At 38.4% G+C, this 15,850-nt stretch overlaps 1 long non-coding RNA gene across 9 annotated transcripts in view; it reads right to left on the bottom strand.

The window, feature by feature from the left end:
• Window positions 1–15,850, bottom strand: part of LOC311433680 — a 476,332-nt gene that overhangs the window by 225,793 nt on the left and 234,689 nt on the right. For 8 of the 9 annotated variants that reach the window (XR_014690897.1, XR_014690898.1, XR_014690899.1 and 5 more), the window contains exon 1: window positions 222–347. The exons of the other annotated variant lie outside the window; for it this stretch is intronic. This is a non-coding gene — a long non-coding RNA (uncharacterized lncRNA). Of the gene's footprint in view, window positions 1–221; window positions 348–15,850 lie in introns of those variants that run through there. 9 annotated transcript variants of the gene reach the window in all.

Raw genomic sequence — 15,850 nt, 5'->3', positions numbered from 1 at the left:
TGTACAATCATGCAGGTCTGGCAAATACAACCAAGGGGATTTGCAGAGTTCTTACAAAACCAACCATATTAACAAATGTATAGGAAAACCAGGACAACTATATTAATCTTTAAATACGACAGGGTAAAATATTTAAGCTCTCTCATTTAGGCAAAGCAGTGCTCTGATTAGGCTATTCAATTATTCTTAAATATTTGGAAAAGAACAAGCAGCAGCCTTACATTTAGAGTTTATGGTCAGTAATAGATTTTTCTCCACATACAGCCTCTCAGTCGTCTCCAGAACACTCAAAGCACAGCCATACCAGTAACACCCTCGATAAGGTTTTCCCTTACACATAACACCTGTGCTCCACAGAGAATGGGCCTCAGCTCTTGATGGTGCTGTCTTTTCTGTCAGAGAAAAGGGCACCCAAAACTTTTTTTTTGTTTGTTTGTTTTGTTTGGTTTGGTTTGTTTTTTTTTTTTTTTTGCTTGGTTGGTTGTTGTTTTTTTCATGGTAGGAGATCTGGGGAGATAGGACAGGAGAGCAGAAATTTTCTGAGGTGCAACAGGTGTCCCCATGGCATGGTGTGGTATTTAGTTCATCACAAGGCTTGGGTTTCCTGAAACAAGATTCAGTTCTACATTTTATTGCTCTCTTCGACCCCATCCTCCTGCAAAAATTTTATGTCTGAGCTCCACCATGAAGTCCATTAAGCACAAACCCCACTAAGCACAAAGCCATTGCACGCGCTTGACAAGCCTGAAGATGACTGGGGAAAGTGGTAAGTTGGCTACATTCTGCTTTTGTGGTAAAGCTGCTGGCATGACACAAGAGATACTGAAGTAGGGGGGCAAACCATTAGTGTTTTCTAACCAAGCTGCCCTGCAACGCTGTTAGAGTGAAAAGAGACTTTAACATGACAAAGGGTGTAGATGAATGTTTCTACTTTCATTTAATCTCTCTAACCATATAAACCAGAAACTTTAAATCAAGACTTTGAACAAGCACTAGAGTTCCTCATTCAGTCTCACAACTCTTGTAATCAAGTCCTTAAAAATAAATAAATAAACAAAATAAAAAGTCCAAATGCTTTTTCTGAGCCTTTTGGAAAACTGACCAACCAAACAAAAAACACACAAGAAAGCATTTAATTCCCCCTCTATATCTTTTCAAGAAAATTCCAGAAAACTTTCAAGTTGTCTTGAAAGCGCTATGGATGGCAGAGAAATGACAGAACCCTACAAACTGCCCTCCTTCTGCCCTTCAACACTATCAGAAACCCTTTCTGTTCCCATCTATATCACTGACTTCTCTTAATTAACATATGGACCTCATGGAACAGAAACTTGAAGAGTTAAAGCTTATTAGGAATGGCAAAGCTGAGATAATACAGTAATAAGTGCTATATAACAAGTTAGACAAAACTTCCAACAGTGTGCATGAACGTTGCACAAATGACACAATTATTTACAAACTATTAAAAAAAAATAAAAAAATCCAAGCCCCAAAAAGCTCTAACACAAATAAACACATTTTACTCCTGTGCATCTTAAAATAAGAGTAAGGTACGAGAGATTTCCCCTTATATTTAGAAATACTGCTAAGGTTTTCAGGAATCTGTCTCCTTCAGGTAGCTTGACACTTCTTTTTCATTTCTAACATCCTATCAGTCCTAATTCAAAAACAGACAAGCAGAGTAATAGGTGGCAAAAAACATCTAGAAGGTGAGATAACTCCAAAGAAGTGGAGCTGGCTATGGCAAATAGCCGTTAAATTGGCAAAAGGAAGTGAAAATTGAAATAATAAACTTTAACCTCACCCAGAACACAGACAGAATGCTAGGGCATGTCCAGTCTGTGTGACTGCCCTGGTCTGCACTGACACCACAGCAAAAGAGGAGTAAGAGGCGATAGCTGAATAGGTTTTCTTTTTTCTTTTTAACAAGAGATTATATATACCTTCCTGATTCCTGCCTCATATACTGCCAATGAAAAATTTGAAACTAGAGTTCTGCAAGATCCCCAAAGCAAAAGAGTGAAATTAGAGATATCACAGGTTACTTAATGGGGTCCCAAGAGAGGCAGCAAGTCTCTTGGGTTATACAAGCATTCTTCCAAAGACAAACGTGCTCTGAAACATTTACAGTCCAAACAGAAAATAACTGAAAAGCAAGGATTGCTACACCCATCTTAAAGCTAGAAGGCTGAGGTATTCAGTAGTTTATGTGAAGGTATGTGGGGTATCTGTAGCAGAGCAAAAGTGGAATTGAGATCGATGTCTCCACTGTCTCCACCAGTCACATAACTATTCTTCCTCCCAAAATTGTTCTTAATTTCTTCTTTTTTTGTGTGTGTGTGTGTGCTGTCTTCTACATAATATTAATTGTACTAATAAAGAGTAGAAAGTAGAAGTGTATTAATTTACATTTTAATTAATGGTTTAAATGAAAATTTGAAAATAATTGTTCTATAATGCAAATAATTATAATTGTCCCACAGAAGTGAGTGGATTTATTCTGCCTAATACAAATTTTCTCATCTGGCCCCATATATTTCCTAAACTGACGGTTTATTTCCTTTCAGTCCATAAGATTTACAGCAGGGGTTTAAGATGGCTAATGAACATAATATATGGAGCTGAAATCTGTTCTGAGGGAGAGAGGTGAAATATCTCACAGGTCAGGGACATGTGGAAGGGATTCAGGAATCCCAGTCATTTTAGCTGTAATTCAGTTCAGTCCCTACAGAGCAAAATTCAAAGCCTGTGGAAATCAGTGGATGTCTTCCAACTGACCTCAATTTTTGTATCAGGCCAAGGTCCATGAGAATAAAAATGGCAGACTAATTCACTACTAAAATCTGCACTCAGAGTTTCTGATTGCTTAAGGAAAGTAAATAGCCAGTGCTTGATTAATGCAATTATTCATCAGGTACGGAGCATTAAAATCCAGCATTGCTAATATCTCAGCATAGATCAGAATTAGCCCCCACTCTCTGATGAGATGCCCATCTCCTTCAGGTGCAGAGAAATTATGAACGGCCCTTCCTCCAACTTGAGAATTGCCTAGCACACTGTGGTAAACACACACACTGCTATTAGCCCTGAAGTTTTCTCCCTGGGAATATTACCTCTGGTGTCTGATATGCACAAGCATGTATTCACTCTGTGTATGTGGTGCATATCTGTACGTGCGAGGCTTAGATTTTATTAATTCCATTCACAGTCATAAAATATTTACTGCAATAGAGAGGCACTAAGAAGGTCATAGACTTGCATTCACTTCAGCAGACTTCATAGTTATTACTGATTTTTTAAAAGAATTTGCTTCTACATTTATATTCGCAGAGGAAAAACGGTAATTTCATTTTCCATGACAACTGTGTTCAAATTCATTGTAATCCTCTCTCTTTTTTCTCTCCTGTGTTCAAACACATAGGCACACATGCACACATGTTCTCTTTCTCTCAAGTTGCCCTAGTGCATTGCCATCCTGGGACGTATAAGGCTGGAGTTATTTGGGGCAGGGAACAAATTCCTCTTTTGTCTTAAACTACATGCCTGAGATTTCATATTTCTTGTCATTTACTCTCTGATGCTTTGCCAATGAGGCCCTAATAATATAGGCAGACACATCATGTATTTTAATGAATTGCACAAGAAGGATACTAACGTTATTTAAAGAAAGTGACATTCACTCCATACCAATTAAGCTACTTATATTGGGCAGTATATTATGCCTTTGCTGGTGTAAATTAGAAAAGCATCATTAATTCCACTGTATTCATAACTATAATGGATAATACAATATAAATAATTAAGGTAGGAAAGTAGCTTTGCTGTGTTTTAATTACTGAATTCACAGGAATTATGCTGTTGTACGTGAGCTAGTTCTGGACTTACTTTTCCACAAAAAGAAAAAAATATGTTAGTAAAGATTAACAGTTTACTATACTTCAAACTACAACTGATGATTTCCCATGCCAAAATTTAGATATTAAAAGGACACAAAAGTAAGGACTATGTCTTTAGTATGATGATGTGAAGGTAGAAACAAATGCATTTAATGCTATCCTTTTTGACCTGTTAGCAACTAATGTTGGGAACGGCCTTCAGAAGACTTTAGGCACAGCAAATTTCATGACCATGATTCTGCACTTTGGTAAAGTTAAAATGAGAAAGAGATTTATAAGGGAACCTGCCACATAATTTTAATGATAGATGCTTCTCTTGGTCCACTACAACAGAAAGAAAATCTCTGGACTGCTCATATTGAGTAGATGGAAAAAACAAACAAACAAAACAAAACAAAACAAAACACTTTAAGGCAATCATCCATGTGTGATTCACAAATTTTAAACGATAAAATTTAATTTCTTTTTTTAGTCTTTTATGTGTCCTACTGAATTATACTTTAGAAATTCCATCTCACCAAATATTCCTCCCAATCACATACTCTAAATTAAAATCTGATGAAGGCTGGTATAACAAATTATTTTTCTTCATTAGTTTATCCATCTTACTAGCTCTATTTTGAAAGCTAATTACTAGAGCGAATTATTATTCAATACATAGACATTCAATTTAAACAGCAAATTATTTTTCTTCTTCCTCTTCCACTAAAATCTTGTTCTCTAATATAATGTTTGCACCAGTTTATGGCCATTTTAAATAATCCAGATAAAAATATTTTACCAGCCGAAGCAACACAGAAAACTTGATTTCAGAAATCAAGGCTGGTGATAAAGTGCATGAAAGAGTCAGGCAATTTCCTACAAGATGAGCCAATCTTAATTCTTTAGAGAAGAAAATAATAAATAACTGTAGTTCAGCACTGTTCTTTATGAGACCATTCATTGTTAACAGCCCCATGTATAAACTCACATCCAACAGGACCAATGTGTTACTCTGGAAGTAAAATGATACTTTCTTTGTGATTACTTAGTGACTTGGTCATTACTCCTCATGATGTGTTTCCAGATGACATCTTGAAAAGCCTGATTCATTCGCTTCTTTCATGGGTCTATACCTACACATAAAGTACATCACCCACCTCCTCTGTGAAACAGGCTAAAGTGCTAAGAATATTGCTTTTTCTTGGACTCTTTGGGTTGCTGGAATTTCTTGTTATTTTTGTAGAGAAATAAGATTGTTTGTTCTTACTGAATCTAATTTACATAAGATTATTTCATATAAGTAATTGTTATTTAGTATGCTGAAAGAAAAAAAAAAAAAGATAGCACTTTAAGAGGAAAAATAAAATAATTTCAGAAGCACATTATATATAAACAAGATAACGCAAATGCCATTGTGCAAATTTTTTGATGGAAAACACTTTGAAATCCTCTAGGGGGAAAAAACAAAACAACAGCAACAAAAAATTAATTTGTTAAATGCAGCAAAATAAGGGTTAAGATAAAGGAGAACATCTTTGTAACGTTTGGTGAGATTTTTAAATTTTTAGCGAAGTTCATAATGTTCACTTACCAGAAATCAATAAGGATATAGATATACAGAATTTTATGCAATAAAGCTGCAGCATTGATTGCATTAATAACTGTAGACCTCTGAAGACTTCTGTATAAAATGTGCTCATTCCAGTCTGTGTATATACCACATCGATTTTTTCCATCTGTTTCGATCATGATTAGGAAAATGAAACTTTCTGCTCACAAAGGAAAGGTTAAAAATTTTGCATACATTCATTTGGTGACGATACTCCAGTTATCAGTCCTACTTTTATGCAATGAAGTGTTTAAATGTATTTATCAGCTAGAACACAAAGCTTTACTTTTTTTTTTATTTCTTTTTTCTTTTGAACTTCTGTAATCTTTCTATGCACTTTACAAGCTATACCTTGTAATGAACTATGCATCTGATTACAAATAAGACATAATAATGATTTTGGATACACTGTATAACTATCCTATATGCAGAAATGAAGATACAGATCTGAATGTATTCTTGTTTATTTGCAATTGCATGTGAGTAGCTCCAAATTAACCAGTGGAACCTATTGTATGAGTCAACTCAAACCTGTTTAGACAGTCACCCAAGCCTAGAGATAGTTGTTCTGTACTATTCTTCATTGTATCCAGGATGAATTTGATGAATTTGGCTATAGTATGAAGTCTCTGTTTCTTTGTACCATTCCTCTCTCTTAGTGTCTGGCTAACCCATTTAAGTGCCATGGATAAGCTATTTATGCATTTATGCTGAGTGATATGCTGCTGAACCTAAACATCAAGTGTATAAGTTCTCTATGGTTATTTATTTTCTTTTCAAAAATATTTGTCCATTTAAACAGAAAACAGCTGTGATCTTTTCTAGGTCATCTCCAAGCTATTTGTATTTCATTTATTTTTTCTTTGAGGTCTGACTACTGGTCCAATTTTTCCCCTATATTTTAAAACAAAGTTCCTGCTGTGTGGTTGCAAATTAAATCAGTATCTAAACCCCATGGAATTAAATGCTTTTGCAAATGTAAGTTTTGTTTTGTTTTGTTTTGACAGAATATCTGTGTGCAGTCTGAGGTGGATTCAGTAAAAATAAAATAATCTATGCAAAATTTACAGACAGATTCTTCTCACTTTCTTTTAGTCACTAAACCTTAACTACCACCATGGGTTTGGTTTCTGTGAACAGTCTAGCTCATCTTGAGTCAGATATGTTATAGATTGCTAGCCAATGCTTGACGCACCAGCTAGCAGAAAACAACATAGCTGAAATCATGGTTGATGCAACCATGCTGTTTTGCAAAAGTTCATGGGATCCTCATTTCTTGAGTACAGGAAGCATCACACAAGTTGCAACAGTTTTCTCACAGTGAGGAGCTTCTTTCAGGTAATGCACACAGTGCTTACACAGAGCCAAGGACTTTTCAGCTTCTCATGCTGCCCTGCCAGTGAGGAGGCTGGGGGTGCCCCAGGAGCTGGGAGGGGACAGAACCAGGACAGCTGGCCCAGACTGACGAAAGGGATATTCCATACCACATGGAGTCGCACTCAGAAATAAAAGTGGGTCAAAGAAGGAGGAAGGGGGGGGGGGGGGGGGGGGGTAGGGGGGGAATATTGGGAGTGATGACATTTGTCTTCCCAAGAAACCATTACATGTGATGAGCCCTGATTTCCTGGCAGTGGCAGAACACCTGACTGACAATGGGAAGTAGCAAATCAATTCCTTGGTTTGCTTTGCTTACATGCACAGCTTTTGCTTTACCTAGTAATTTGCCTTTGTCTCAACCCATGAGTTTTTGCACTTTCACCTTTCTAATTCTCTCCCCCATCCCACCTGGGGAGATTGAATGACTGGCTCTGTGGTAATTAGCTGCCTGTCAGGGCTAAACCACAACACTCTCTACCCTACCCATAATGATCCTTTCTGAAATGCTGCTAAACTAGAGACACAGCAAGGAGCTAATACCTAGTATTAGCGAAATGTTTCCTTAGAGAGTCACTTGTTAATTTATATATTAAAAAAATAATAATAATGTTCCCGGAGAGCACTTCTGAAAGTGAGGTCATCACCCATTCTGATCAACCTGCCAGAGGGATACTTTTCAGAGTAGCCAGTGTTTTATCTTAGCATGCTGAGCACCAGATACTAAAGCAGCATTTCCAGGCAGGCTAGGCACTTTCATCCAAAAGGAGTGAGAGATGGCCATGCTCTGCCCACTCAGGTGTCTGTGGTTAGCAGCTCAGCAGCTTTCCAAGCTGCTTCTGGAACACCACAGTTCCTCCTGCCATTGACCTCATTCCTGCCCACAGAAGTCTGATAAAAAGAATAACACGCAACAGGTGTTCAAGCTTCCAAGTTTTTCATTTCGGTTAACCTTCAAATCAGGCACACTCCTTTCCTGGCCTGAAAGGTGAGCAAAACATTTATAAGGCCTGTTTGTGGCTGTAGGGACTTCTCCTGGCAAAAGGCCTAACGACTGTCGCCTCCAGGGCAGAGTAACTGAGACACAGCCCTAACAGGCTAAAAAGTAGAAACCTGAGTCATTGCTGCCTGAAGAGAGAAGTTTTTTTTCCGACAGCCTTGTGGTCAGGCAGCTGCTAAGCATGGCAGGAGAGAGTGCAAGGCACTCTCTTATTATCACTCCCTCCAGTAAAGTGACCAGAAGGAGCAAGCTATTTCCTTCGCCCTGGAGGTACGTTGCCATCACTTAGTGGGGCGTAACAAGAGAGTACAACGATAAGACAGGTAAAATCTGATTTACTTTTCTCCCTCACATAAGAAAAGCTCTCAGTCCAAACCACCACTGACAACATTTATGGGGAAGGAAACAAAAATCAAATACAACATTGCCTTTTTAGTTAATTACATTTTGGATCTCGCTGCTTCTCGCTCTTCCAAAAGAGCAAGCCTGAGCACTCCTGTTCCTCTGGGGCACTGATAAGATTCAAGCCTGCTTCAGACCAATATTTGCAGCTACCTTCAACCCAATGAGCCATCGGTTGTTTTCAGATGTACAAATGAGTTTAATAAGGGTCCCAGCAAGAGTCTGAAATCATGGTTGACTTGTCACACCTCCAGCCCCCCAGGCAACGTTTTGTTATTGATCTGTTTATTGCTTCCGCTGAGCGAACACTGTCAATCCACCTATGTCAGAATCCAGCCTGCAGCATGCAGTGGACACTATTATTACTATTTAAGTGATAAATGAGACATGCATTTCATTCAGCATGTTTTTGAAGTAGAAAATATTAATTTTTAAGGCACCAATGTGCAGGAAAGTACACAAGTCTCTTCCTTTTTGTTTCTCGATGCAACTAGTAATTGGTTTTACTGAGCTCCAGATAAAAATGCTCATACAAAACAAAGTATTTCTATTAAACTTTAGTGTTTTGGTTGAACCTCATCAGAATGAATATTATAGGACTGGAAAAAAAAAAAAAAAAAAAAAGAAGGAAGGAAGGAAGGAAAAGAGGAAGAAAGGAAGGAAAGGGCTCAATCCAAGACCTGCAGAAGTCTGTGGAAGTTTTACTATAGATTTCTATGAGTGTTTTCTATGAAAGCTTGGAAATACAGAAAGATCCATCCTAGTGTCGGTGTATTGCTTGCCAGTTCCTTCCATCATATGTGGGAACCATAACTTTTCAGACTATACCTTTCTTCCATGGACAGAGGAAGGCTTCCTGCTGCCTGGAGATGCCTCTGGATTCTATCCCTCCTGAAAAAGGCATTTCGAGACTTGTGCTGCCCACACAGCTCATCCTGAAGGAAGCAGTTGTTTTTTTCTCTCAAGCTTCTATGGAGAACACCTCCATTAGCCAGGTCCCAGACCAGTGAGTCACTGTCTGGCATGCACAAGTATGCTAGATTCTGGGAAACTATTCATATGCCCAAAGCTAAATGCACATGTAAGGTTACAAGCCTTGCTGAAGTCAACTAATTAGGAAGGGGTTGGAGCTTTTTTTTTTTGTCTTATTTTTGTTTCTCTTATGGTCCAGCAGATTCTGGACTTGCAGTGTAGGTTTGTCATTTTATTAAAGCCTTTACAAAGCATTTGTTTGTGTGCTATGGTGAAGTAGAAGATGGCTAAGACATAAGAAAAGAAAACGCTTGTATTTGAGAAACACTGTGTCTCGCTTTTAAAGCCAGAGCACATTACACCTCACCTATACTTTCACTGCCACTTTAAGTCATTCTGAAAAATATGCAGCTCACCTAGAGCAACAAATTACCTCATTAACTTTTGCATTTTCTAAAAGTGATCAAGCTGAAATAATAGATCATGATTCTTTCTGCTTATCACAGTTTTCCTTATTTACTAAATGCCAGTTGCCTGCTGGAAAAGGAGTCATTTCCCAAATTAATAACAGAAACAGCCTGTTTTGATTTGTATTAGTGGCACCTTTCCAGCTTAACTCTTTATGAGCCATATAAGACACAACTGATTTTGTTTCTGTAGAGGACCTGAACAGCCATCAGATTAAACGAGAAAAAGACTCAAGCACTTGCTCCTTGAGACTAAGGACCAAGTGAGACTCAGCTGTTCTGATTGTTGTTGGCCTATTACAAGGTATTTTCTGGATATGAATATTTTAAAGTGTGTGAGACCTAGAGGCATGAACAAGTTTCCAAGCACTTACTGAATTCATTATGAAAGACAACACATTGCTCTGCTAGAGAACAAAATTCACAGGAAACACTTTTTTAACCTCCCAAACACATCATATGCTATGCTTAATGGAACAATAAAAGAAAAAGAAAGAAAATAAATTCACCCTTAGTATTTCAAAGAAATGTCATCCCTGGTCTGTTGGAACTGATAAAAACCCTTGACATCAGTAAGTGATGAATCAGACTTCCTTTTCACAGATGCTACAAATTAACAGTACAAAGTCTGTGTTTTGTTTGCTGTGGTCCTTAACAATATAGTGGCTGTTAGCCTAAGATTTCAAAAACTGAATAGGAGAGATGAGTAACCTGTAAAAAGATCCAAACAGAAAATGTGAGAGGTGACCCTACAATCTTACCCAAGTTGCTAAGAACGCATTATTATAGAATTAAAATCTAGAGGACATAGGAATTTATTTCATGTTCATTTCCCACAGTGCTCAGAGTTATGACTCATGTGAAGAAAATTTACAAATGTTAATGAATATGTACCCATACATTTTCAATATGGCAATGCCAAAACACTGCTCATGGATATATATATATATATATATATAATTTTTATTTATTTATTTATTGAAAAAGGGGGGAAGGGAGATTTGTCAGAGGCCAAGAGGAAAAAGATTTTTTAAATGCCTTTCTTCCATTTTTCTTCTCTTGTTCAGTAATAAACATTAAATGTCAGCCTAACACATTTTAAACTTTCAGGTTTATTTTTTGCTGAGATACTAACTTCTTTTTAACATGCCTTCCAGTGTCAGTTCACGCTGACAAGAAACATTAATATTTCCCTCTTTAAGGATGAACTCAATTGAGGTGACATTAAAGCCCTTGTGTCAACTGGTGACGCCTCCTGCAACAAGAGTTTATTTTTCTGCCCAGTGCCATGCCTGGCATGCTGGAAGGAGGAGGCTCAGAGTTGGGCTGTGAAGCAAGAGGACTTGTCCATGGGAGGAAAGGAAGTTGTTATCTGACCTTTGTGCACCAGTGCTTTCAAAAGCTATCTTCACACATTAGGAAGAGCTAATCTATTGCTGGGTGTTAGCCAGGATCATTAGGGTTGCATATGTTTGATCCCAAGATTTAGAACCTGTGCTAGTTGCAACAGATGGAATATTTATTCCATGCCAGTTCATTCACCACTAATCATGACAGACTAGTTCTTCCCTCACCTTTTATGCTGAAACTGTGTAACACACTCAATTTCCCCATCCCCAGGGTACTTTTTCTGTCGCTGATAAAACGTAATAAACAGTCCTTACCTAACCTTGAGTTGATGAGTCCTTTAAAGCTTACAGTATATCATCCTTCCTGGGGCTAAAAAAGTGGAAAGTGCTTACTTGCTTAGACAAGCAATCTAAAAACAAACTAAATCTGCAAGTCCTTCTTCTACCACTTAAACTCGATTCACTTCAATTATTGGCAAGGCTGGTACACAATACGTACTATCCTAGTAAATAAACCCAAAATGCAATAATCAATCTTAGACACTGTTAACATTTAATATGCCCTTTATATATCTAATTTAATAGAAAATCAGATTTAACTTGGCACTGTTAGAAACTTTTTCCCCTCAAACAGTCCTAGCCTAGTTTTTGAAAAGGATGATACAGTTTAAAACAGAAGAGTTTTTTTGTTTGTTTGTTTTTAGAGAAGAGATGAGAAAGACTACATTGAGATGATCCCAGAAAATTGTTTATATGAAAATAAAACCACTAAAAAAATGTCCTGGTTTCAGTTAGAACAGAATTAATTTTCTTCCTAGTAGCTGGTGGAATGCTGTGTTTTGGCTTAGGATGAGAAGAGTGCTGATAACACCCCGATGTTTTAATTGTTGCAGAGCAGTGCTTATACTAAGCCAAGGACATCTCAGCCTTTTGCTCTGTCCTGCCAACAGACAGGCTGGGGGTGCAGTAAGAGCTGAGAGGGGACAGACCCAGGACAGGTGACCCAAACTAGCCAAAGGGGTATTCCATACCATCTGATGTCATGCTAAACAATATATAGGGGTGGCTAGCCAGGGGGAGGGGGCCGGACTGCTCGGGGTTAGGCTGGGCATCAGTCAGCGGGTGATGAGCAATTGCATTGTGCATCACTTCTTTGTACATATTATTATTACTTTCCTATTATTACCACTGTATTTTTATTATTATTATTGTTATTATTATTATTATTATTATTATTTTCCTGTCTTATTAAACTGTCTTTATCTCAACTCACGGGCTTCACTTTCCATTTCTCTCCCCCGTCCCAGAAAGGGAGGGGGAGAGTGAGCGAACAGCTGTGTGGTGTTTAGCTGTCGGCCAGGTTAAACCACGACAAAACAGCATCCGAGTATCCTTAGAGGACTAAAATCTGTCAGTATATCTATTGGTCCCAGATCTAGTATATCTATTGGTCCCAGGCACCTGTGACCAGATTGATTGCTTCCAATTAGGAAGCAACCCTTTAAAAGTTGCACATAGCATTTAAAAAAAAAAAAAAAAAAAAAAAAAAAAAAACAGGAATGGAAAACATGACTTGTAAGAACACTAGCAATCCCTGAATAGTAGTGTCAGAAAAGTCTACCCATTGCTTTATTTCAAATAATCCTACCCTCAAAACTTGCTTAGTTTGGAATAATGAAGAACAGCAGTTCTACATATATCCTAACTACACCTCACACTGTATTCTAAATAGGAAGCAGGTATCACAAACCCCAAAAGAAACACAGCAACACACAGCAAAAGAAAAATGTAATAAATTATCTAATGTCTGGCACAGACATGACATCACCTTCTATGAAGCAAGTTCTTCAAGCACCAGTATCCCTATGTACCTCTTTCACATGCACTGGAAGAAGCAAGATGAAGAGAGGGCAAGCAACATCTGCATACATGCTGGAGAATAGGATCCCTCACAAAGGCAGGGCAGCCTTAGGATTTATTAAGTCCTAAAAGGTTTTCCCCTTCATATTTTCCTAATTCAAGGCATTTCTGCCTAGATATATCAGGATTGGTCACTTTCCACCTCTCATTAGATAACTCATTTGCCAATAATATTCAGTATCCTTGGTCCAGTTATACACTAAAAATAAAGGTTTATGCTGTCAGACAGTTTGGATCCTGCATTCAAGACAAATAGGCAAACGAAAAAATTGTATCTCCATACTTCCCAAAACTTCATAAAACATTTCTCCATTTGTTTCCCCTGGTTTTACCACTTGTTGGCTGGCGGTAAGCAGATCTGTGTGTGATGACTTATTTCCATTACAATGGGAGGAGAGCTATTCTTGGTAATCACCATATTACAGTGTAACTGGGCTCTAAAAAAAATGACTTGTTTCTCTTGTGAGACAGAACAAAATAACGCCCAGCTGTGGTTAGTCCACTAATGTTGTGGATAGCTGTGTATAGCCCTGCTGTCCAGTCTGGACTTATCATTGCTCTCCATCACCTCCAGCAACCTTTTCCAGGGAGGAGCAAGCGGATGGGGAAAATCTGCCTGAAGACATTTCCAGCAGAAGTGAAGGAGCTTCTTGGAGGGAGGTGGAACTAAGTGACTCTCTGCTGGGAGTAACTGTCTTGAGAAAAGCAATTATGGGAATGGGAAAGTCTAATAGGTCTGAGAAAATAAAATAAATGCATCGATTTGGGAATGTTTAGCTTCAGGGAATGGCTGGAACAAGTTAGAGTAAAAAGGGAGGGAGGGCAAGATCCAGACTCCTGCTTTCAAAGTTTGTTTCTCATACAGTTCATCAATAGTTTGGTCTACCAAGCCATGAAAATGTGTTTCTGTCTTAAAATGTCCCAGAAACACTAAAGCAAAGCAGCATTACATACTGCAATAACTGGTATATCTATTTCTCTCTTACACAATTCGGTTAGGGATTTGACACAGCATACTTTAAAAAAATATTTGTCATCAGTGATCGATTAAGCCCTCTATCTGCAGCAAGCTAATGAGAATTTTGGAAAATTATGCCAGTTACCAGCTACAGAGAACTATTGACAGCAAAGATTATACCCTAAGGTGTATTCACATATATATCACATGTTGTTTGGATTAGACAGCACAACAGGAACAATTTACAGAGACATCATGGTACCAAGCCCAGATCATTTCATTTTCCAAGACATAATCATGGAGAGGGTTAGCCTTTTCCCACAAATGTAAACAGAAAACCTTTCACTAATTTTTATAAAAAAATAGGATTGGTCCTTAAAACATTATAATATTCAGGAAAATAAAATTACCTTGTTTATGGTCATAAGCCATAATACCATGAATCTCAGCAGCCACAAAAGATCCAAAATAGAAATGAAGACTGGGAGATTTGTGCCAGGGAAAGTAAAGAAAGGGGGGAAGCAGAGCAGACAACCACAGATACAGTAACACAAAGCTGGCAGCAAGACATGCATATAATGAGGCTGGGGAAAATGGTCTTTTGTTTGCCAAGTGCATGTACAGAGCAGGAAGAAAACCTCTGAAGCAAACTGCTATTTATCCTCCCTTGCTCCAAAGAGGAATTGCTGCTCTACAGTCATGTATCACACAGAGACAAGGTGTTAAGTCTAAGCCAAAATGTTAGGAAAAGCAAGGCGCTGGCGAAATAGAGGCCAAAAATGCTGCATGGGGTGGTATGCCCTGTGAGCAGCCACCCCTTTGGAGCGAGCATGGAGCACTGCAGAAAGGGCTGCTGCCGGGATGCCGACAGATACTGCACCTGTCACTCCCTTGTGAGACCATGCATCCTCCTCTGCACCCTGCCACCAGCAGACAGAGGGACAGCAACAGCCTCTTCTTAGAGAGGGGACCTACCAAGCCCAGATAGCTTATGCCACCAGGCAATGTTTAATCCTGCTTTTACTTTTAAATGGATGCTGCTTTGATTGCAGAATTACCTTGTGAGTAGGTTGAGAGGGTAGGAAAGCAAGCTGAACGCATGGAACTATTCACCTTTACCCAGTGCAGGAATCTACCCAGCAGGTTAAATTCAGTATTTGAACCAATCTGCTGGAAGCAGAAGAGCCCCCCACCCTCTTGATAAAAAATAGCTACGTCTGAGGTGGTTCTGGCTGTACATATCCCAGACATAGGTTTGTTCCTGTTCTGTGAGGCAATCTCAGTTATGAATACTTCAGGCACATCTCTGGGGAGTATCAAGTACTAACTTGGTCCTAAAGTAATTAAAATCTACTATGCAATTCTATTATTCCATTGTTAAATGAAATTGTCTTTTAATTATGCATCCAACCAGCCACTAGGTCTGGCACCTGCTCCATTCTGTTAACAAAAAATAATACAAAATTAAAACATCTTCTGCTCACAGAGATCCTCCACTGGTCTTTCATTGTGAAGCTTTGTCTAGTAGCTTCCACACCTTTGCTCAAAAACAACATTTCCATTGCACTTGTTCGTCTTGATTTAAACTGACTGAATTGCTTTTAATCTCTTTGTGGGATGTGACTGTGTGAAATAGTTTATAACCACATAAGGATGAAAGAGAAGTTGGTCATCCCTGGTTTACAGCTGAGGGGATGGCAGCAACAAATCTTTACATCTCTGGTGGTATATAAAAGCATGGGAAGATTTGCAGCCTGCTCCATGCTGCTTAGTGTTTTCCATCTCTCTGTTGCATTGGAAGGATGGTAAGCAGAGAACTTTGAAATATCAGGTGGGCTCTGGAATGGAGTAAGACTTCTCTTGTCTACTTGGTCTATTGCCTCTGTTCTTCTGTTAGATGATCTTGGGCTAGCCTGGCACC

This window comes from Aythya ferina (genome assembly GCF_964211825.1).
Source record: "Aythya ferina genome assembly, chromosome: 3".
Taxonomy (NCBI): domain Eukaryota; kingdom Metazoa; phylum Chordata; class Aves; order Anseriformes; family Anatidae; genus Aythya; species Aythya ferina.
Note: the sequence above shows the minus strand (reverse complement) of the source record. Positions and strands in the feature narration are given on the sequence as shown.